Source organism: Oncorhynchus kisutch, unplaced genomic scaffold (assembly GCF_002021735.2).
Source record: "Oncorhynchus kisutch isolate 150728-3 unplaced genomic scaffold, Okis_V2 scaffold2742, whole genome shotgun sequence".
Taxonomy (NCBI): domain Eukaryota; kingdom Metazoa; phylum Chordata; class Actinopteri; order Salmoniformes; family Salmonidae; genus Oncorhynchus; species Oncorhynchus kisutch.
The window spans coordinates 1-24,773 of record NW_022264687.1 but is presented as its reverse complement, the minus strand read 5'-3'; the positions used below and the strand labels follow the sequence as shown (position 1 = coordinate 24,773).

The 24,773-nt window shown below is 42.0% G+C and overlaps 1 pseudogene; it reads right to left on the bottom strand.

Annotated features, from left to right (window-relative positions):
* Window positions 1-227: 227 nt before the first annotated feature.
* On the bottom strand, window positions 228-17,017 carry LOC116370799 (EGF-like repeat and discoidin I-like domain-containing protein 3; annotated as a pseudogene).
* Between the last annotated feature and the right edge of the window lie 7,756 nt (window positions 17,018-24,773).

Here is a 24,773-nt window from a genome sequence, read left to right as displayed (position 1 = left end):
TTGAATTGATCAGTTTTAGCTGAGAATAAAAATCTGAAAAATATATGTAGAAATACAAGCTGTAGAGCAGACTTAATCTGGAAAATATTCGATGATGCAAAGTCTGGAACATTAGAACCTGACACATTTTCCCAATGTACATTCTATACATTACATCTATGTCCTGGTGTAGAGGAAGGTGTGACTGATTCAGTGTGGACAGGTACGTTATGGAGACTGGGGGCGCACTGGTGGATTATGGGTAATGTAGTTCTAGTAGTCACAGCCCAGCAGCTCCATGCGCAGGGTGATGCGCTCTTGCCACTCCCAGGGCACAACGCGCAGGTAGCGGGCGTAGAACGGAGGCTCAAACAGGTTCTTCTTATGCATGTTGTTGTCTATGTTGCCTTGGAAAATCTGTCAGGGAACACACACACATCAAATGGTCAATTGTTAACTACCAAATCTGTCAGGAAACGCACACACACACATCAATGGTCAATGGTTAACTACCATATCTGTCAGGGAACACACACACACACACACATCAATGGTCAACTCCCATATCTGTCAGGGAACACACACACATCAATGGTCAATGGTTAACTACCATATCTGTCAGGGAACACACACACATCAATGGTCAACGGTTAACTACCATATCTGTTGTATGGTGTGAATAATTCTACATCTGAACAAATTATGTCTATAATTTAAATATGCATGTTGAAGGGACTCATGAAATGTATTTTTTGCATTATACACAGTGTGCGGGAGTCCTTCTCAAGTTCACTTCAGTTGTTCAATCTCCCTACCCAGCTGTGTTAAGACATTACTTTCATGTGTGTAACAGTTATTGTTCAGATAAACTTCAATATTCACCCTATTCATTGAAATGGTCAGTTTTAATGGTTTCTACTGAAATGGGAGGAGAGATCTAATATGAACCAATATGTAAAGGTCAAAGGTCAATGTCTGAGGCCTCCCATCAAGGATTGTAAATTGGTCTGAACTATGACCTCATTCATGATGACACAACTCCCCTCCCAGTCCCTCTGAGGAAGCCCCTGGCTACGTCACATAATGTCAAGGGTCTACACTCAATGAAAAGATTGGTTGTTTATTCGTCCCTGAAGGTCATTGAATTATTCAGCGTAGGCCCCCAATGCAAATTTAAACAGCCCCTAGCTTGCAGCACTCCCATGGGGGTGAAGATTGGCCTCTCCTATTCCACACAGAGAGGGGGGCTACAGGGGTGAGTGTCACTAGCACTGTCCCAGCCAGGGACAAAACAGGAAGTAAAGAGATCATTCACACAGAGGACCAGGGGATACACTCCACACACAGGGTGGGGGTCCGGAGAGGGGGTCCTTAAATTGGCACGGGAAACACAGTCAGGTCCCAACTCATGTCAACAAACTGTGCAGAGGTTTGCAAAACCCCTTATCCCTACTATCGAAATCAAATAGTCAGGGTAAAAATGATTATAGTATGTCTGTGTCTCTTTACTTTTAAATGGCGTCCTCTCCTTTCCTTTATGAACATTGAAATGCCTGGGTAGACTTATATCATCTAACAGATAAGATCAGTGGCGATGAAGGAGAGGAGACAAGGAAAGGAAACCAATTAAGCGTATCAGAACTATGAGGCTGAAAAATACTTATTTTGTTGGGGAACCCCAATATGTGAGACTGTCATAATTAGAATACGTTGTGAGCAGTGGTTCACAGACCTTCTCTGTGTTGGTGTTCTCATCCTTCACCAGGTTCCAGGCCTGTCCGTCGTCGCTATAGGCCACTTTGAAGGCGGACACAAACTGCACCACCCCAAAGTCCTTGGCCCCCTGGTGATGATGCCTGTCAGATGCTTGGTCTTTTCCAGGTCAACCTGGGACAGGATCATGGAGGACAAGACAGTAACATATAGACCAGATTAATGATAATACCTTCAATTCAATGAACCCTGTATTTTGGTATTTAAGAAGTAGCTCTTTTCCCAAGGTCAAATAAAATCACAAAACGTGTCTTGGCTACAGTAGAAAAACCACAGTAGAAAAGAGAAGGATGGTTCACACACATTCATTTCAGGTGAAAAAAGGAAAAGGTTTATTCCATTTCAAACATTTCGTCCATCTGACCTTCATCAGTGTCATAAAAACCTACAACTACTACAAGGTAGACTCCCCTCACAGGAATGTATTCACTTTTCTGAATAAGAAGTGTGTGAGCGGGGTGAAGTTTATAAACAAAGATACTACGTCAACATATGTCAGACTCCTATCCCTGATGTCTGTTTTCCCACACAATTTGTGCCCAATATTGAATAGCTGTTTCATCATATAAAATAGTATGAAGCAAGAACAGATGTCAGAATCCCACAAGGATGATAAAAATGATCCATGACTTTTTGTGTTACAAATCATATTAGGAAGAGAAAGTGATCCTTCCTCTAAGGAATGTTTCCATTGATATTTATATGGTATTCACTAAGAAATGATGCGGTAACAATCTATACACTCTGGTACGTCCTACAACTAATTCAACACAACTGGGAACTACCTGGTAGCTAAAAGTTCCCATCCTAAAGACACAAACAAGTAACTCATAGGTTATTACTGTATGAATACCATTTGACCAACTTCCAAGTAATTACCATGTCATTTCTAAGCTGTAAAATAAAGTGCTACCCGAAATCCTTTGTTAAAGTAGACAGTTTAAAATGGCAATGTGGGATTGGTACATACATGTACTTACACTACTGTTCAAAAGTTTGGGGTCACTTAGAAATGTCCTTGTTTTCCATGAAAACATACATGAAATGAATTGCAAAATGAATAGGAAATATAGTCAAGACGTTGACAAGGTTATAAATAATGATTTTTCATTGAAATAATAATTGTGGTCTTCAAACTTTGCTTTTGTCAAAGAATCCTCCATTTTGCAGACCTTTGGCATTGTAGTTGTCAATTTGTTGAGGTAATCTGAAGAGATTGCGGGTACTATTTAATGAGTACTATTTAATGAGTACTATTTAATGAGTACTATTTAATGAAGCTTCAAAAACAAGGCCATTTCGAAGTGACCCCAGACCTTTGAATGGTAGTGTATATAGCTAGCTATTGGTTCTTAAAGAATAGATGTTTAGATGCTTTACTCCATCAGAATCCAAAATACTGTTCGACTCCATTGTTTGTAAACAATATCATTTTAAACAAACACTAACTTCAAAACATGGTTAAAAATATGCTTTTGAGCTCATGGATGTTCAGTCTTTGCATCCATAGCTCTGTCTATGAATTTGAGTGTGGTTAAATTTCTCCAGGCCCCATCCCTCAGCTGTTTACCAAAACAAGTGGTTTGTTTTTGGAATCCATATTGCCCCTTTAAAAGAGGAGAGTCCGTCTCACCTGTAGCCACTCTGAGCGGTTGTTAGTGGCGGGGGACCAGGCGTTGGTCTTGCCCTGTTTGTCTAGCCGGGCGAACTGTGGGTGCCAGGTGAAGGCATCAATGCCCCAGGTGCGGAAGGCACTGGACGCCGAGAGCTGTCCATCAGAGACAAGGCGGGACTTCATGCCCATTGGCTCAGAGCAACCTGTCGTGTTGGAATATACTGTAAACGAAACAGCAGAGAGACAATGATAGACAGGAAAGGAGTGGAGGTGAAAGACCGAGAACCAATAGAGAGAAACCAATGATCACACCAAAGTGAAAACCACCCACTCAGTGGAGTACATTACAAGGAGCCCGTCCTCCTAATTTATCCCTCCACCAACCAACACTGCAGCTCAAGGCATGTAGATTAGCCACATGATTGATTGATTTGACAACATGACATAAACAGTGTAGGACAGATTGCGTGACATAAACAGTGTAGGACAGATAGCGTGACAAACAGTGTAGGACAGATAGCGTGACATAAACAGTGTAGGACAGATAGCATGACATAAACAGTGTAGGACAGATAGCGTGACATAAACAGTGTAGGACAGATAGCGTGACATAAACAGTGTAGGACAGATAGCGTGACATAAACAGTGTAGGACAGATAGCGTGACATAAACAGTGTAGTACAGATAGCGTGACATAAACAGTGTAGTACAGATAGCGTGACATAAACAGTGTAGTACAGATAGCGTGACATAAACAGTGTAGTACAGATAGCGTGACATAAACAGTGTAGTACAGATAGCGTGACATAAACATTGAAGAACAGATAGCATGACATAAACATTGAAGAACAGATAGCATGACATAAACATTGAAGAACAGATAGCATGACATAAACAGTGTAGGACAGATATCATGACATAAACAGTGTAGGACAGATCTTGACATAAACAGTGTAGGACAGATATCATGACATAAACAGTGAAGTATACTGTAGATAGCATGACATAAACAGTGTAGGACAGATAGCGTGACATAAACAGTGTAGTACAGATAGCGTGACATAAACAGTGTAGTACAGATAGCGTGACATAAACAGTGTAGGACAGACAGCATGACATAAACAGTGTAGGACAGATAGCATGACATAAACAGTGAAGTATACTGTAGATAGCGTGACAAACAGTGTAGTACAGATAGCGTGACATAAACAGTGTAGTACAGATAGCATGACATAAACAGTGTAGGACAGATATCATGACATAAACAGTGTAGGACAGATCTTGACATAAACAGTGTAGGACAGATATCATGACATAAACAGTGAAGTATACTGTAGATAGCATGACATAAACAGTGTAGGACAGATAGCATGACATAAACAGTGTAGGACAGATAGCGTGACATAAACAGTGTAGTACAGATAGCGTGACATAAACAGTGTAGGACAGATAGCATGACAAACAGTGTAGGACAGATAGCATGACATAAACAGTGAAGTATACTGTAGATAGCGTGACAAACAGTGTAGTACAGATAGCGTGACATAAACAGTGTAGTACAGATAGCATGACATAAACAGTGTAGGACAGATAGCATGACATAAACAGTGTAGGACAGATATCATGACATAAACAGTGTAGGACAGATATCATGACATAAACAGTGTAGGACAGACTCCATGACATAAACATTGAAGAACAGATAGCGTGACATAAACAGTGAAGTGTAGGACAGATAGCGTGACATAAACAGTGAAGTGTAGGACAGATAGCATGACATAAACAGTGTAGGACAGATATCTTGACATAAACAGTGTAGGACAGACAGCATGACATAAACATTGAAGAACAGATAGCATGACATAAACAGTGAAGTATACTGTAGATAGCGTGACAAACAGTGTAGGACAGATAGCGTGACATAAACAGTGTAGGACAGATAGCGTGACATAAACAGTGTAGGACAGATAGCATGACATAAACATTGAAGAACAGATAGCGTGACATAAACAGTGTAGGACAGATAGCGTGACATAAACAGTGTAGGACAGACAGCGTGACATAAACATTGAAGAACAGATAGCATGACATAAACAGTGAAGTATACTGTAGATAGCATGACAAACAGTGTAGGACAGATAGCATGACATAAACAGTGTAGGACAGATCTTGACATAAACAGTGTAGGACAGATATCATGACATAAACAGTGTAGGACAGACTCCATGACATAAACATTGAAGAACAGATAGCGTGACATAAACAGTGAAGTGTAGGACAGATAGCGTGACATAAACAGTGAAGTGTAGGACAGATAGCGTGACATAAACAGTGAAGTGTAGAACAGATAGCGTGACATAAACAGTGTAGGACAGATAGCGTGACATAAACAGTGTAGGACAGATAGCATGACATAAACATTGAAGAACAGATAGCATGACATAAACATTGAAGAACAGATAGCATGACATAAACAGTGTAGGACAGATAGCATGACAAACAGTGTAGGACAGATAGCATGACATAAACAGTGTAGGACAGACAGGTATGACATAAACAGTGTAGGACAGATAGCATGACATAAACAGTGTAGGACAGACAGGTATGACATAAACAGTGTAGGACAGATAGCATGACATAAACAGTGTAGGACAGACAGGTATGACATAAACAGTGTAGGACAGATAGCATGACATAAACAGTGTAGGACAGATAGCATGACATAAACAGTGTAGGACAGATAGCATGACATAAACAGTGTAGGACAGATAGCATGACATAAACAGTGTAGGACAGATATCATGACATAAACAGTGTAGGACAGACTCCATGACATAAACATTGAAGAACAGATAGCGTGACATAAACAGTGAAGTGTAGGACAGATAGCATGACATAAACAGTGTAGGACAGATATCTTGACATAAACAGTGTAGGACAGATATCATGACATAAACAGTGTAGGACAGACAGCATGACATAAACATTGAAGAACAGATAGCGTGACATAAACAGTGTAGGACAGATAGCGTGACATAAACAGTGTAGGACAGACAGGTATGACATAAACAGTGTAGGACAGACAACATGATATAAACAGTGTAGGACAGATAGCATGACATAAACAGTGTAGGACAGACAGGTATGACATAAACAGTGTAGGACAGATAGCATGACATAAACAGTGTAGGACAGACAGGTATGACATAAACAGTGTAGGACAGACAGGTATGACATAAACAGTGTAGGACAGACAGGTATGACATAAACAGTGTAGGACAGATAGCATGACATAAACAGTGTAGGACAGATAGCATGACATAAACAGTGTAGGACAGATAGCATGACATAAACAGTGTAGGACAGATAGCATGACATAAACAGTGTAGGACAGATAGCATGACATAAACAGTGTAGGACAGATAGCATGACATAAACAGTGTAGGACAGATAGCATGACATAAACATTGAAGAACAGATAGCATGACAAACAGTGAAGTATACTATAGATAGCATGACAAACAGTGTAGGACAGATAGCATGACATAAACAGTGTAGGACAGACAACATGATATAAACAGTGTAGGACAGATAGCATGACATAAACCGTGTAGGACAGATAGCATGACATAAACAGTGTAGGACAGACAGGTATGACATAAACAGTGTAGGACAGACAGGTATGACATAAACAGTGTAGGACAGATAGCATGACATAAACAGTGTAGGACAGATAGAATGACATAAACAGTGTAGGACAGATAGCATGACATAAACAGTGTAGGACAGACAGGTATGACATAAACAGTGTAGGACAGACAGCATGACATAAACATTGAAGAACAGATAGCGTGACATAAACAGTGTAGGACAGATAGCGTGACATAAACAGTGTAGGACAGACAGGTATGACATAAACAGTGTAGGACAGACAACATGATATAAACAGTGTAGGACAGATAGCATGACATAAACAGTGTAGGACAGACAGGTATGACATAAACAGTGTAGGACAGATAGCATGACATAAACAGTGTAGGACAGACAGGTATGACATAAACAGTGTAGGACAGACAGGTATGACATAAACAGTGTAGGACAGACAGGTATGACATAAACAGTGTAGGACAGATAGCATGACATAAACAGTGTAGGACAGATAGCATGACATAAACAGTGTAGGACAGATAGCATGACATAAACAGTGTAGGACAGATAGCATGACATAAACAGTGTAGGACAGATAGCATGACATAAACAGTGTAGGACAGATAGCATGACATAAACAGTGTAGGACAGATAGCATGACATAAACATTGAAGAACAGATAGCATGACATAAACATTGAAGAACAGATAGCATGACAAACAGTGAAGTATACTATAGATAGCATGACAAACAGTGTAGGACAGATAGCATGACATAAACAGTGTAGGACAGACAACATGATATAAACAGTGTAGGACAGATAGCATGACATAAACCGTGTAGGACAGATAGCATGACATAAACAGTGTAGGACAGACAGGTATGACATAAACAGTGTAGGACAGACAGGTATGACATAAACAGTGTAGGACAGATAGAATGACATAAACAGTGTAGGACAGATAGCATGACATAAACAGTGTAGGACAGATAGCATGACATAAACAGTGTAGGACAGATAGCATGACATAAACAGTGTAGGACAGATAGCATGACATAAACAGTGTAGGACAGACAGGTATGACAAACAGTGTAGGACAGATAGCATGACATAAACAGTGTAGGACAGATAGCATGACATAAACAGTGTAGGACAGATAGCATGACATAAACAGTGTAGGACAGATAGCATGACATAAACAGTGTAGGACAGACAGGTATGACATAAACAGTGTAGGACAGATAGCATGACATAAACAGTGTAGGACAGACAGGCATGACATAAACAGTGTAGGACAGACAGGTATGACATAAACAGTGTAGGACAGACAGGTATGACAAACAGTGTAGGACAGATAGCATGACATAAACAGTGTAGGACAGATAGCATGACATAAACAGTGTAGGACAGACAGGTATGACATAAACAGTGTAGGACAGATAGCATGACATAAACAGTGTAGGACAGACAGGCATGACATAAACAGTGTAGGACAGACAGGTATGACATAAACAGTGTAGGACAGACAGGTATGCCATATTATTTCCTGTGTAAAGGCACACTACAGAAAGTCAATAATAAGACCAAGTAATGAAAGCAGGGAATGAAAAGTACCAGACAGATATTTATAATAAACAAATAACATTTGTATAAAGGAGGCATTGAAATGAATAGGAAAGGAGGCAGGGAATAGAAAAATAATGGGGAATAGGAAAATATTGGGGAATAGGAAAATATTGGGGAATAGGAAAAGTGAGTGAAGCCCAATAGCCTTACTAGCAGCAAGTCAATTTGAACTGTAGCTCTATACACACTGAGTAATAGGGTGGGGCTGGAAACACATATGGACATGGTGTGAGAGTGTGTGTGAGTGTATGGGTGGTGCTTTTGTCAGGAACTCCGTCCACATTGTTGCACTGCATGGGTCTCCCCCTGAATGCCAAACCATTCCCTACAGTATGTGGTCTAAACATAACTAAATCTAGACACATGTTAGGACAAAACAACCCCTCTTACTGTCAGCAAGCTGGACAGAAGAGCCACAGTGTCAACACAAGGAGACCGCATGTACCCAACTTAATGCCTTTTACTTGGTGGGCTTGTAACTTTTCTCAAGGTCTATTTGTGGTTCAGGCAGAGGACTCTGAATGTCCCTGGGGTTTTGAATGGGGTTTTATTTACAGCTGGATGTCAATAGTCTGGAGTAGCTTCCTCTCTTTATCTCCCTATTACCATCTGATGTAAAAAACAAGACACCAAATGGCCAGACCATATTTCTATCACCTGTCCTGAGTTTCCAGATCGATGCAGACGGAGACGAGGAGGAAAGGAAGCCAATTAAAACTATTGAGATGCAGTCTAGTCGTCTTTCCACTCTATTTCCCCGTGTAGAGGTGTCTGTTTACCATTGAGCTCACAGCCCACCAGCTCCATACGCAGGGTGCAGGCCTTGCGACACACCACAGGAATGACGCGGATGAACTGGGCCACGATGGGAGGGTCAAACAGGTTGGTCTTGGTGCTGTCATTATCAATGTTACCCACAAACACCTGTGGCACAGGGCACAGAAGTGATGTCACCAAGTTGTTACAGGCATTCATGTGGGAGCAACTGTACAGATCCAAGTAAAACATGCCAGTAGGAACAGATCTAGGAACAGCTTTAACCTCCCACAATTCTGACCTTAACCATTAAGAGGATGAAACATATCTGACCCGTTATAAAAGTTATTGTAGACTGTAGGAAATGGGACAACTGTTTAAATGAACTTACACTGAGTCACTAACTATAAATGAATATTACTATGGTAAACTCATATTGTAAAGTCACCTTGTCCTTCCTCTGTCCCGCTGGTCTGTAGGGGGTGTAGGTCTTACCATCAAAGCTGGAAGACACTTTAAAGACCTTAATGTACTCAGCTATGCCCATTCGACTGGCACCCTGGGTGATGATGCCAGTTAGGCGCATCTTCTTTTGCATGTTGATCTAGAATCAGAGGTCAGAGAGAGGTCAGACAGGGGTCAAACCACTAATCATCCTCCCCACTGGGATTTAGATGATACACTGTTAGAAAAAAGGGTTCCAAAAGGTTTCTACAGTTGTCCCCATAGGAACAATGTTTCTGTTCCAGCTAGAAAGGATTCTACATAGAACCCAGAAGGGTTATTGCTGGAACCAAAAATGGTTCTTCAAAGGGTTCTCCTATGGGGACAGCCAAAGAACACTTTTATGTTCTAGATGGCACCTTTTTTTCTGAGAGTACAGTGTATGGCTGTTTATATGTGTACTACATGCTTAGACTTTACTAGAGCTGTGTAGCATCATTCAGACAAATCGAAAAAGTGTTTCATTTCTTTTCCATGAGAATGTCCATAGAGAGGCCAGATCGAGTGACTTCATCAAGTAGAAAAGCATGTTTCAAGCCAAAGTTTAGTCTGGACCCATGAGGAGCTGGCCACGGTCCACCAGTGGGTTATGACCTACCATTTGAGAACACGATTACCACAACAAGTGATTATTTACTAAACTGACTTTGGTTCTCTAACCTCCATCCAGGGGTTCTTGTCATGGTTGGCGGCAGTCCAGGCGTTGACCATGCCCTGGTTGTTGAGCCGGGCCAGTTCTGGACCCCAGCGCTGAAGACCCATAATGCCATAGTGTACAGAGGAGGCAGAGATCTGAGACTCTACGATTTCTCCTCCCTCCATCCCCATCAGAGATATACAACCTGGAACAAACACATACAGAGACATACATATGTTATAGTCTTATATAGGAGACAGAAACAGGTCTCTAATATGGACATACTGGTTGTGACTTAAAGTACACAGAGAGACAGTTCATAATGTGTAACACACAGAGTAGTAGACATGTTTCAGTCTCTCCTATGCAGCGGTTCCCCTGCCCTATACTTACGGAGCTGGCATTGCTTTCCAACGTAGGGTGAAGGGCACAGGCAGGTGTAGTCACCATCCAGATCTCGACACATCCCACCGTTCTTACATGGCTGCTTCTCACAGTCATTCACATCTAGACAGGACAAGCACAAGAGATAGACACAGTTACATAGAAGTTGGGTATGTCATCATAATAAACCCTGTCCTAACATAGGAATCTGACATGGGAATTCATAATGTCACATAATAAACCTTGTCCTAACATAGGAATCTGACATGGGACTTCATAATGTCACATAATAAACCTTGTCCTAACATAGGAATCTGACATGGGACTTCATAATGTCACATAATAAACCTTGTCCTAACATAGGAATCTGACATGGGACTTCATAATGACACATAATACCATTCTGGATGGATTTTTTTCAGGAAGACATCAAGAAAGACTAAACATTGTTGCCCTTATCTGGTCATAAAACTAGATTTGCTCTATACGACCGGACCATAATGATTGAAAATACATCAGAATGAACCTGTTCTGCCCACTGGGTCTGACATCTAAAACCCTCCCTGGACCTGAGCAGGAGAGAACACAGTCCCTGATGGCTAAATGCAGTACACTTGTACCCCAAAGGTAAGTCAGATATAGCCCAGTGGTAAGACTACCTGGCATGCAGGCTAATCAGCCAGGTGGGTGAACCTTGAAGCACCACAATACCACCAGTGGGCCTCCATAATGCCTCTCTGCAGGTGTGTTCTCTAAGACACAGGGGTGATGACAGGGGCACAGCTGGGGGCAACATTGGGGCCAGGCATCATAAATGACCACAGGTGAAGGGCAGGGTTGTGGTTTTGGGTGTGTTCTATATTGTGCCTGCAGGGTGAGGTGACCTGTGAGTAGTCTATGGTAGTCTGTCCACTGCTGCAGCTCTTTCTAGTCCCCACCAGGGGGCTCAGTTGTATTATAAATAGCATGGACTAAAACTGGGCTGTATTCATTAGTCCACACCATAGCAAACCATAGCAAAATGGTGTGCAACAGAAAACACTGGTAGGTCCCCTGTTTGCTTCTTATTGAACAACAACCAAATTATTCAACAAAGTCATTGGCGTCAGGGGAATTTTACAAGTGATTATTGTTATCAGATAAAACAGTATATCCCAAATGGTGGGTCGGTACCCGTTAGCGAGTCATTACGGATTCGTTCTAGGGTGTGGACCTTCGAAAAATCTGCTTTGTTCGTTCATTCAGTGCCCGTGGGTCACAGGAAAATTCCAAAATGGTTTGGTGGGTCATCGGACAGAAATATTTGGTAACCACAGAGCTAGAGCATCTTGATATTGTAATTACTCATCCCGGGAATTTAAAAATAGGCCATAAACAGTAAACACAGTGGTTGAGAACGGTGTTTATAGCAGTCTAAGTGTCCCTGGGAGCCACTTCCAGGTTGTAATCTAGGGGGCAGACAGCACTTTAACACTACATCTTCTGTTTAGCTACTGTTCCCGTTAACTCTAAGAGGATTGGTCCCAACTCTAAAACCCATTCCGCTCAACGGCGTGACAACACACACACCCACACTGAGAAATACAAGCACACACCCACGGGCATGCACATACACAGAAAACACACACACGCACCGCACCCTCCAGTCATTCTGAGAATCTACTCGGTAAATAACATCTCTGACCTTGATTAGGTAGATTAAATGCCGTAGGTGTATCTTTAGACTATGTGTGTGTGTGTGTGTTTCAGCCATGTTGGACTAACAAGACAGTACTGGGATCCACCCTACCTACAGGCCTATACAATCTATGACGTCTGGTAGAACAAGAACAAATGTGGGTGGTGACAACCTAACAGCAATAACACTGGTGGTCAGACTAGCAGTTAGAGGTTATAAATATGCTATGAATCATCTACAGTTTTGTAGTCGCATCAGCACGCCTGGTTTTTCAATCAGATTCTGGACTTTCAATGGAAAACTTGGAGAAACCAAGGAAATGAATGGAAAGGACAAGGGTTATAGTGGCATTAGCCTCCTAGATCCTAATCTGGAATGTGAAAAGTCTTGTACCAGTCCATGCATGAATATCAGTTTGTTTTAATGAGATGGCAACTACTGACCCAACTAGCACTGAGGCTCTCAATAGCTAGGCCTACTGTGTAGAGAGCAGGACTGGCAGAGCTCTCCTCGCTCTGCTAAAGCCTTCTGAGATTAGAGTGGACCATGGCTAATTGCTGTAAAGGTGCCTCAGAGGGAGAGTTCCTGGCTGGCTAGGGGGGGTATTAGAGAAAACCTGGTAGAAGCTTGTATACACAAAACATGCAACTTAGAAAAAGTCAATTGAACATAAATATCCAAGATGGCTGAATTTAAAATTGGGAAATTGTTGAGCTGACATTGTATACCCCATTAATCCAATGATTTATGCTCAACGTGAGTCCAATTTTTTGCTTTTGCAAGTTCCATTTGACTTTATTACATTTTTTTGTCAGGACCAGTTTATCATTATTACATACAGTACCATGCAAAAGTTTGGACACACCTACTCATTCAAGGGTTTTTCTTTATTTTTACTATTTTCTACATTGTAGAATAATATTGAAGACATCAAAACTATGAAATAACACATATGGAATCATGTCATAAATAAACAAAAAATGTTAAACAAATAAAAATATATTCTATATTTTAGATTCTTCGAAGTAGCCTTTGCCTTGATGACAGCTTTGCATACTCTTGGCATTCTCTCAACCAGCTTCACCTGGAATGATTTTTCAACAGTCTTGAAGGAGTTTCAACACACAGTACGCTGAGCAGTTGTTGGCTGCTTTTCCTTCACTCTGCGGTCCAACTTATCCCAAACCATCTCAATTGGGTTGAGGTCAGGTGATTGTGGAGAACCGGTCACTCCATCCTTCTCCTTCTTGGTCAAATAGCCATTACACAGCCTGGAGGTGTGTTTTGGGACATTGTCCTGTTGAAAAACAAATGATAGTCCCACCAAGCGCAACCCAGATGGGATATCACTGTGGAAGCCATGCTGATTAAGTGTGCCTTGAATTCTAAATAAATCACAGACAATGTCACCAGCAAAGCACCACCACACCGTTACACCTCCATGCTTCACGGTGGGAACCACGCACACGGATATCATCAGTTCACCTACTCTGCGTCTCACAAAGACACGGTGGTTGGAACCAAAAATCTCAAATTTGGACTCATCAGACCAAAGGACAGATTTCCACTGGTCTAATGTCCATTGCTCGTGTTTCTTGGCCCAAGCAAGTCTTTTCTTCTTATTGGTGACCTTTAGCAGTGGTTTCTTTGCAGCAATACGACCATGAAGACCTGATTCACACAGTCTCCATTGAACAGTTGTTGAGATGTCTGTTACTTGAACGCTGTGAAGCATTTACTTGCACTGCAATCTGAGGTGCAGTTAACTCTAATGAACTGAACTCTGTAGCAGAGGTCTTCCTTTCCTGTGACGGTCCTCATGAGAGACACTTTTATCAAAGCACTTGAAGAAACTTTCAAAGTTCTTGACATTTTCCGGATTGACTGACCTTCATTTCTTAAAGTAATGATGGACTGTCATTTCTCTTTGCTTATTTGAGTTGTTCTTGCCATAATATGGACTTGGTCCTTTACCAAATAGGGCTATCTTCTGTATACCAACCCTACCTTGTCACAACACAACTGATTGGATATCTTCTGTATACCAACCCTACCTTGTCACAACACAACTGATTGGATATCTTCTGTATACCAACCCTACCTTGTCACAACACAACTGATTGGCTCAAACACATTAAGAAGGAAAGACATTCCACAAATGAACTTTAACAAGGCGCACCTGTTAATTGAAATGCATTCCACGTGATTACCTCACAAAGCTGGTTGAGAAAATGCCAAAGAGTGTGGAAAGCTGTCATCAAGGCAAAGAGTGGCTACTTTGAAGCATCTCAAATATATTTAGATTTGTTTAACACTTTTTTGGTTACTACATGATTCCATATGTGTTATTTCATAGTTGTGATGTCTTCAGTATTATTCTACAATGTAGTAAAATAGTACAAATAAAGAAAAACCCTGGAAGGAGTAGGTGTCCAAAGGTGTGTCTCTCTCACACACACACACACACACACAGTATTTAAAGCCCATCCATCAGCAGCCCACGCTTCACCACATTGTGGGTGTGTCCCTGGGATGCACTGCAGGCAGAGTTACTTCTCCACATCATAGAAGGGTTTAGAACACTCATTCTTAGGTTTTTGTTATCCAAATAAATGTTTTAAATGTCATCATAATGACATCACTGTTTTAAAGGGGCAATCTTTCGATACAATAACAAAGCCACCCAGCTGCTGTTTTGGTTAACAGCTGAGGGAAGGGGCTGGAGAAATCAACATATTTCTAATTCATGGACAAAGCTATGGATACAAGGACTGTCCATATATGATCTCAAAATGATAGTTTTAACAAAGTTATTAAGCTATACAGTTTTTGACTGCAATTACATTGGTTTACAAACAAAGGAATAAAACAAGTTTATATTTGGGGTTCTAATAGGGTACGACAGTTGATCTAAACTCATGAGAAATGGGTATGTATAATTCATTTTAAAAGTCTAAAGATGGATGTATTTAATACAGATTGCCCCTTTAATGTCATGTTACTGTTATGTCATAGTGTGAATGAAGCCAAAGGGACATTTCTATATCATGTGGATAATACAGTTGTTTTAATCCATTCTGCTCCATGTAAGCACTTACTAAAAGTTCCTTTGGATATGAGTGTCTGCAAATGATACGAGTGTCCGGTAATGATGCGAGTGTCCGGTAATGATGCGAGTGTCCGGTAATGACGCGAGTGTCTGCTAATGACGCGAGTGTCTGCTAATGATACGAGTGTCTGCTAATGATACGAGTGTCCGGTAATGATACGAGTGTCCGGTAATGATACGAGTGTCCGGTAATGATATGAGTGTCTGCTAATGATGAGTGTCTGCTAATGTCTTTTCTGTACTACTCACATATTTAAAACATTTTTTTTTTTTAAGTAAGGACCAGATTGGACCCCCAGTGAAGGTTAAAGAGCTAAATCACAAACTTCTTCAAAAGCTGAGATCACACTGAACATCTTATGCCTTCCAAGCAGGAGATTCATATCCACGATTCACCCAGTCACGCTGCATTTAGTCAAAATGGCTGAAAAACGCTTTTTCACTCTAAGACGCTTGGCTGGGTTGCCATTTCCTCATTAGCTAACAGCTCTCCAACGAGCTGAATGAAAGTCTTTCATGAATCATGAGCTCACCACAATGCTTTCTTACACTCATGCACAGAGTGGAAAATGTCTCAGGCGTTTCCAACTTTTACACCCATTAATGTTAATAATGCCTCAACACGACCTGCCATGACACACCATTCAGTCTGTCAGTTTGTTGTTTAGACCGGAATGGTGGAAGTTGGGTAGGGTCCACTACCCCAATCCTAAGCCAAGCTCTGGTTCTCCTCACCTAAAACAATTTGGCGTTAATTGTTTCTGATTTAAAAATGTACCTTAAGACAACAATCTAGGGGAAACGCTGAGTAGCACAGACATGTTGGCCATGTTCGGCTACTTCCCTATTACTTTCACCAATCCAACCAACCAATTCAGATCTGGGATTACTTAAAGGAAGGAAAGCCCGGATCGGCAGGGCGAATTAGGACAGGTACAGTCACAAGTAAGGAACTTACTGATCTGGCAGTGCACGCCCTCGAAGCCAGGCTGGCATTTACACACGTACTCGCTGAACACGTCTCCTCGTCTGGTCGGAGTGATGACCTCACACGACCCATCATTCCTGCAGGGGTTGGGAATGCAGGGACCTAAGGTAGGATTGACCAATTATAAAGACGGACACACTCAAGGAAAAAAATCAAGAATATGCTTTCATTGAATGAAAAACAGTCAGGTTTAACGCACAGAAATGGAAGCCAGCGCCTGGATGCCAGTCCAAGAAATTAGCTTTGCTTCTAAAAATGAAGTGACAAGACCAAAATCTCAGTATACTGAGTATATTGAATTGTCCCATTTGAAACTCAAAGCTTTTTAAATACGTCCACCTGCCTTGACCATATTTGGCTAGCTCTACTCCTCCTTACCAGTCTCATTGACCTGTCTTGACCATATTTGGCTAGCTCTACTCCTCCTTACCAGTCTCATTGACCTGCCGTGACCATATTTGGCTAGCTCTACTCCTCCTTACCGGTCTCATTGACCTGCCTTGACCATATTTGGCTAACGCTACTCCTCCTTACCAGTCTCATTGACCTGCCTTGACCATATTTGGCTAGCGCTACTCCTCCTTACCAGTCTCATTGAGGTGGCAGGTGTCTCCAGTAAAAGCATCAGCACAGATACAGATGAATGGGTCCTCCCCCACCCCGGTCACACACGTCCCTCCGTTATGGCAGAGATTCACTTCACAGTAATCTCCTGGAAGAGAGAGAGAGACGTGGAGAGGGGGGAAGAGACCGTGGTAAAGAGAGGGAGGAAGATAATAAAATGAGGTGAGAGAGGAGTGTCACAGAGTGGCCACATAAAGGCACAATATGGAGCCTCCATGCATCTGCCATGTTTTAGACAGTTTGACAATCTCTGTGTCAAAAGGCAGTTATACCTCACCTCAATGGCCTCTCCATTACATGTGATCAAGCATATCTTACATCACAGCAAGAAAAGTTGGAGGGTTGATAAGGGACGTCCCTGGACTCCTGGCCCTGTATTCACAAAGCATCTCACAGTAGGAGTGCTGCTCTAGGGTCAGTATATGCTTTCAGATCATAATGAATAAGATGACACAGGCAGGGAAGACCTGATATTAGGTCAGCACTCCTACTCTGAGACACTTTGTGAATACAGGCACTGGCACTCTAACGAGAGTCGTTTCCCTCCATGAACACAAAGGAGATGTGGTGATGCTGAGGGCCCATGTTAGCTGGGAGGTCATAGAGGGCCTAAGTGCTGACTCACAGAGCACAGGAAGGAGAGGACAGAAACATCCAGAGGGAGACAGGTGGTTTTATGGTTCCACTAAGCCAAGAGTGACCTTACAGTCCTCCATGACATACCAGCATACTATTCCAGTTCAGAAAACAGAATCATAGTTGCTTTACAATGGGTAGGTTCAATGACATACAGGAGTTTGAAGAGGTGAGCTGAGAATGGTCATTAGAGTTGACAATCATGAACAAGCTCCCTGCCTGAGAAAAATAGTTGGTGTGCTCCCTGTCAAGTATTGCTAAGTAGCTTATTATAGAGTTACAGGTATACTTGATGTACTTACCCTCTTGGTACAATGTAATTACTAAGTATTTTAGATACCCAGGTCTATGTAATGTAGAGGACTGCATGCTGGGGATCTCACTCATCTCACCATTCACCTGGGCTGTTCTATTGGGGCGGCAGGGTAGCCTAGTGGTTAGAGTGTTGGACTAGTAACCAAAAGGTTACAAGTTCAAATCCCCGAGCTGACAAGGTACAAATCTGTCTGAACAGGCAGTTAACCCACTGTTCCTAGGCTGTCATTGAAAATAAGAATTTGTTCTTGCCTAGTTAAATAAATAAATAAATAAATAAGTGGGTTTTACAGCCTCTGTCAACCTTTTGTAGTGAGCATACTGGCTTTACTACCAACCGACAACAGACACGTTGTCGGTTGGTAGAATACCAGGGTTAAAACACTTCCTTTGAGGAGCTGACAAAGGGGTGAGAGAAAGTGTTGTGTTGAAAGTGTACGAGGCATTTCAAGTTAAAGGCATTTCATGATTTTGTGGAGATTCCTATATAAAAAAGTTGCTATCTAGAACCTTAAAGGGTTCTTTGACTGACCCCATAGGAGAACCATTTTTGGTTCCAGGTAGAACCCATTTGGGTTCCATGTAGAACCCATTTGGTTTCAGGTAGAAACATTTTGGGTTCAATGTAGAACCCTTTCCACAGAGGGTTCTACCTGGAACCCAAAAAGGGTTCTACCTAGAACCCAAAAATTCCTCTGCTGATTACACTCAGGAAAGTAAGGGGATGGAAAGGGGAACAGAAGTGACACCTGTCTTTGAGTTTATGGTTCATGACAATAAAACATCAATGGTATCAACCCGTTTCAGTTTCTTTCACCAACTGTCAGCTATTCAAGTGGAACGTGACCCTCGTGTTGTGTACAAGCATTTCGCTACACCTGCAATAACAATGAAGTGCGTGGGTGCAAAATAACTTATGTTCTGCTTTTCCTGCTGCTTGGATACTAAGAAACACATTTAAACACAGCGAAAGATACATTTTATTTATTTATTTATTTTACCAGGTAGGCAAGTTGAGAACAAGTTCTCATTTACAATTGCGACCTGGCCAAGATAAAGCAAAGCATTTCGACAGATACAACGACACAGAGTTACACATGGAGTAAAACAAACATACAGTCAATAATACAGTATAAACAAGTCTATATACAATGTGAGCAAATGAGGTGAGAAGGGAGGTAAAGGCAAAAAAGGCCATGGTGGCAAAGTAAATACAATATAGCAAGTAAAACACTGGAATGGTAGTTTTGCAATGGAAGAATGTGCAAAGTAGAAATAAAAATAATGGGGTGCAAAGGAGCAAAATAAATAAATAAATTAAATACAGTTGGGAAAGGTAGTTGTTTGGGCTAAATTATAGGTGGGCTATGTACAGGTGCAGTAATCTGTGAGCTGCTCTGACAGTTGGTGCTTAAAGCTAGTGAGGGAGATAAGTGTTTCCAGTTTCAGAGATGTTTGTAGTTCGTTCCAGTCATTGGCAGCAGAGAACTGGAAGGAGAGGCGGCCAAAGAAAGAATTGGTTTTGGGGGTGACTAGAGAGATATACCTGCTGGAGCGTGTGCTACAGGTGGGAGATGCTATGGTGACCAGCGAGCTGAGATAAGGGGGGACTTTACCTAGCAGGGTCTTGTAGATGACATGGAGCCAGTGGGTTTGGCGACGAGTATGAAGCGAGGGCCAGCCAACGAGAGCGTACAGGTCGCAATGGTGGGTAGTATATGGGGCTTTGGTGACAAAACGGATTGCACTGTGATAGACTGCATCCAATTTGTTGAGTAGCGTATTGGAGGCTATTTTGTAAATGACATCGCCAAAGTCGAGGATTGGTAGGATGGTCAGTTTTACAAGGGTATGTTTGGCAGCATGAGTGAAGGATGCTTTGTTGCGAAATAGGAAGCCAATTCTAGATTTAACTTTGGATTGGAGATGTTTGATATGGGTCTGGAAGGAGAGTTTACAGTCTAACCAGACACCTAAGTATTTGTAGTTGTCCACGTATTCTAAGTCAGAGCCGTCCAGAGTAGTGATGTTGGACAGGCGGGTAGGTGCAGGTAGCGATCGGTTGAAGAGCATGCATTTAGTTTTACTTGTATTTAAGAGCAATTGGAGGCCACGGAAGGAGAGTTGTATGGCATTGAAGCTTGCCTGGAGGGTTGTTAACACAGTGTCCAAAGAAGGGCCGGAAGTATACAGAATGGTGTCGTCTGCGTAGAGGTGGATCAGAGACTCACCAGCAGCAAGAGCGACCTCATTGATGTATACAGAGAAGAGAGTCGGTCCAAGAATTGAACCCTGTGGCACCCCCATAGAGACTGCCAGAGGTCCGGACAGCAGACCCTCCGATTTGACACACTGAACTCTATCAGAGAAGTAGTTGGTGAACCAGACGAGGCAATCATTTGAGAAACCAAGGCTGTCGAGTCTGCCGATGAGGATGTAGTGATTGACAGAGTCGAAAGCCTAGGCCAGATCAATGAATACGGCTGCACAGTAATGTTTCTTATCGATGGCGGTTAAGATATCGTTTAGGACCTTGAGCGTGGCTGAGGTGCACCCATGACCAGCTCTGAAACCAGATTGCATAGCAGAGAAGGTATGGTGAGATTCGAAATGGTCGGTAATCTGTTTGTTGACTTGGCTTTCAAAGACCAATCTCGGAACCCAGAACCTAAATTTGCAGGCTGGTCAGCTACAGTATGTTAACAGTCTTTCATGGGAACTAGCCACAGATTATTGCTCTGGGTCCAGACAGACACACTGACATGTTAAATGGACTGTGCATTTTATTCTCACCTCCCCCTGTGCTTTACTTCACTAACAGAATGTGTTTGTCTTCCAAACTAAAAGAATGCAGGATTCCCTAGATTATAAACAGGCCAGGGATATACTGTACCTCGAAGGGGATTCCCATTTTCCTCATTTCAGGAATGACCAACACATCAAATCAAATTTTATTGGTCACATACACATATTTAGCAGATGTAGCAAAATGCTTGTACACAACACTAGGGTCGCATTCCACTGCTCAGACGTTGCATGCATCAACCAATGGTTTCTGCGTGCCAGGACACTTCATTGACTGTGTCATCGACTGACAGACGGATGTGGTTAACTGATAGGTAACATACCTATACAGATGTTGTAAGATCTGACAATGTGTAAGCAGTGGAATGCGATTTAGGTGTGTCGAGGGTCAGGGGGCTTGAGCCAGGTATACCACCTAAACCTATCAACACACAACATGAACAGGTGGTCGAGGTAAAAATTCCTGGTGCACAAATAAGAGTGACTATACAGAGCTCATTCTATCACCAAAGTGAAACTGGTTCTCTAAATTCTCTGAAGATAATCTGAAAATCTCTGCATTATAAGTATTCCAAGAGATGTTGCAAATAAACATATGTTTCGCTGTACAGTGATGCGGATATAATTGAGCACATTGTTGCCTAAGCTTACAGGTAGACCTTTCATTACAGTAGCCATACTCCTGTACACTCTTAGGGAAAAAGGGTTCCAAAAGGGTTATTTTTCCGTCCCATAGGAGACCCCTTTTTGGTTACAGGTAGAACTCTTTTGGGTTCCATGTAGAATCCTTTGTGTAAAGGGTTCTACATGGAATGAAAATGGGTTCTACCTGGAACCAAATGGGTTCTACTGGAACCAAAAGGGTTCTTTAAACAGTTATATGGGGACAGTTGAAGAACCCTTTTAGGTTGTAGATAGCAAGTGGAGGGTTGCCGGGTAGAATCACAGGCCCGACAGTAAAAATCTGGTGAGAATTGAATATCCTAGTTGCCATCTGCTCCAGGGGTGCTGCGCAGTGGCTGACCCTGTGCTTCCAACCCTTCTGTGTGTGCATTGGGGTGGTTGAGTAACAAAAATACATTTCTGTCTCCAAAAGAAAATGGACATTAAGTGTGGTTCCTCTTCTTCCTTTTCAATAACCTACAATGATTTAGAGTAAACAACATGCCTCTTACAGGAATCACTGGTTGAGATCGTAGACAATAAACATAAGACTGTGCTGCTAACCATATCTTTACATTTAAGTACAGGGTTGACAGTCTATCATCAAAAATCACATGGCAACAATATGTCAGGCGTTCAATGATCTACATTGACTCTACAAATAGCAGACAGAAATAATGCCCTTCACACTTTTGAAGCACCAACTTTGATGATCTTTTAGGTTTATGGGGGTTGTCATCACTAGAACCATGGTCTGAACAACTGCACTCACCTAGACCATTTGAGAGAGGTACAGCCCTCTGGATCGAGGAATTGTCTGAGGCAAAGAGTAGCAATTTTCACTATCTAAGCTCTAGTGATATATTTTCAGTGGTGATATGTGATAAATGTTTAAAATATGATTTACACAATTAAATGAAGCAGAGCTTGAAAAGTGTATTTGAGTACGTGAGAAAGAAAATCACTTGACTGAAAGCACACTTCAAATGTAATTCTTAGCTGAGCAATGCAAGCACGCAGCATTTTATCATGATGAGTTAAATGATAAACTAATCATTGATCATAGAAACTGACATCCCTTCATTTTACAGACCTAACTACACAAAAAAGTAATGACAAGAAAGAACTGTTTCCTGATTAAAAAGAGTGTTTCAATAACTTTTTTCCTCGCATTACGTTTATCCCTTGCTGTCTCTGCCGGTTCCTCTCTCTCCACTGGATTCTCTGCCTCTAACCCAATTACAGGGGTTGAGACACTGGCTTACTGGTGCTCTTCCATGCTGTCCCTAGGAGGGGTGCGTCACTTGAGTGAGTTGAGTCACTGATGTGGTGTTCTGTTTGGGTTGGCGCCCCCCCTTGGGTTGTGCCGTGGCGGCGATCTTTGTGGGCTATACTCGGCCTTGTCTCAGGATGGTAAGTTGGTGGTTAAAGATATCCCTCTAGTGGTGTGGGGGCTGTGCTTTGGCAAAGTGGGTGGGGTTATATCCTGCCTGTTGGCCCTGTCCGGGGTATCATCGATGGGGCCACAGTGTCTCCTGACCCCTCCTGTCTCAGCCTCCAGTATTTATGCTGCAGTAGTTTGTGTCGGGGGGCTAGAGTCAGTTTGTTATATGTGGAGTATTTCTCCTGTCCTTATTTTTGTTTTACCTTTATTTAACCAGGCAAGTCAGTTAAGAACAAATTCTTATTTTCAATGACGGCCTAGGAACAGGGGTTAATGGCCTGTTCAGGGGCAGGACGACAGATTTGTACCTTGTCCGGTTACTAGTCCAACGCTCTAACCACTAGGCTACCCTGCCGCCCCTTATCCGGTATCCAGTGTGAATTTAAGTATGCTCTCTCTAATTCTTTCTTTCTTTCTCTCTCTCAGAGGACCTGACCCCTAGGACCATGCCTCAGGACTACCTGGCGTGATGACTCCTTGCTGTCCCCAGTCCACCTGGCCGTGCTGCTGCTGCTGTTTCAACTGTTCTGCCTGCGGCTATGGAAACCTGACCTGTTCACCGGACGTGATAGCTGTCCCAGATCTGCTGTTTTCAACTCTCTAGAGACAGCAGGAGCGGTAGAGATACTCTCAATGATCGGCTATGAAAAGCCAACTGACATTTACTCCTGAGGTGCTGACCTGTTGCACCCTCGACAACTACTGTGATTATTATTATTTGACCATGCTGGTAATTTATGAACATTTGAACACCGTGGCCATGTTCTGTTATAATCTCCACCCGGCACAGTCAGAAGAGGACTGGCCACCCCTCATAGCCTGGTTCCTCTCTAGGTTTCTTCCTAGGTTTTGGCCTTTCTATGGAGTTTTCCTAGCCACCGTGCTTCTAAACCTGCATTGCTTGCTGTTTGGGGTTTTAGGCTGGGTTTCTGTACAGCACTTTGAGATATCAGCTGATGTAAGAAGGGCTTTATAAATACATTTGATTTGATCATCCAGCCCACATTTGGATGTCCAGCTCCTGTGACATTTAACCTTTTCACTAAGACCTACAGGTGAAAAGTTGGGACATTGCGTTGTAAATGTCTGATGCAAGAGGTATGGGCCAGAGCAGTCAACACAAGAGATGGACATGAGAGTGACAGGCAAAATCAGCAGTTATATCTGGCATTAATGAAGTGTTGGCCTACAGAGAGTTACTTTGCTTAGTTCTTTTACAGTGAAAAATAGTCATCTGAATAAAATCAATACAGGTAAATGATACAAATATGAACACCTGTGAGTAACCAGTACGTGTGTAATGGAAGAAGGATGCCAGAAACTTGTTGTAACTCAGAAATACTGTTGGTTGAAACAGTGTACTGTACAGTAAGTGTATACTTTATGTTTGTAAAATAATTTGTATCTAATACGAGAGTAGAGGGCTTTATGTTTCTAGAACCTTAGCTGGAGTCTTTGGCTGTTTTGGCTGCCAGAGCCAGTCTACCTCTGAATGTAACATATGAAGCCTTGCACATTAAAAGGGACAATCTGGAGTTAATACCAGTTTTTTGATCTGTTAAATTAATGACATATAGCCATTGATTAT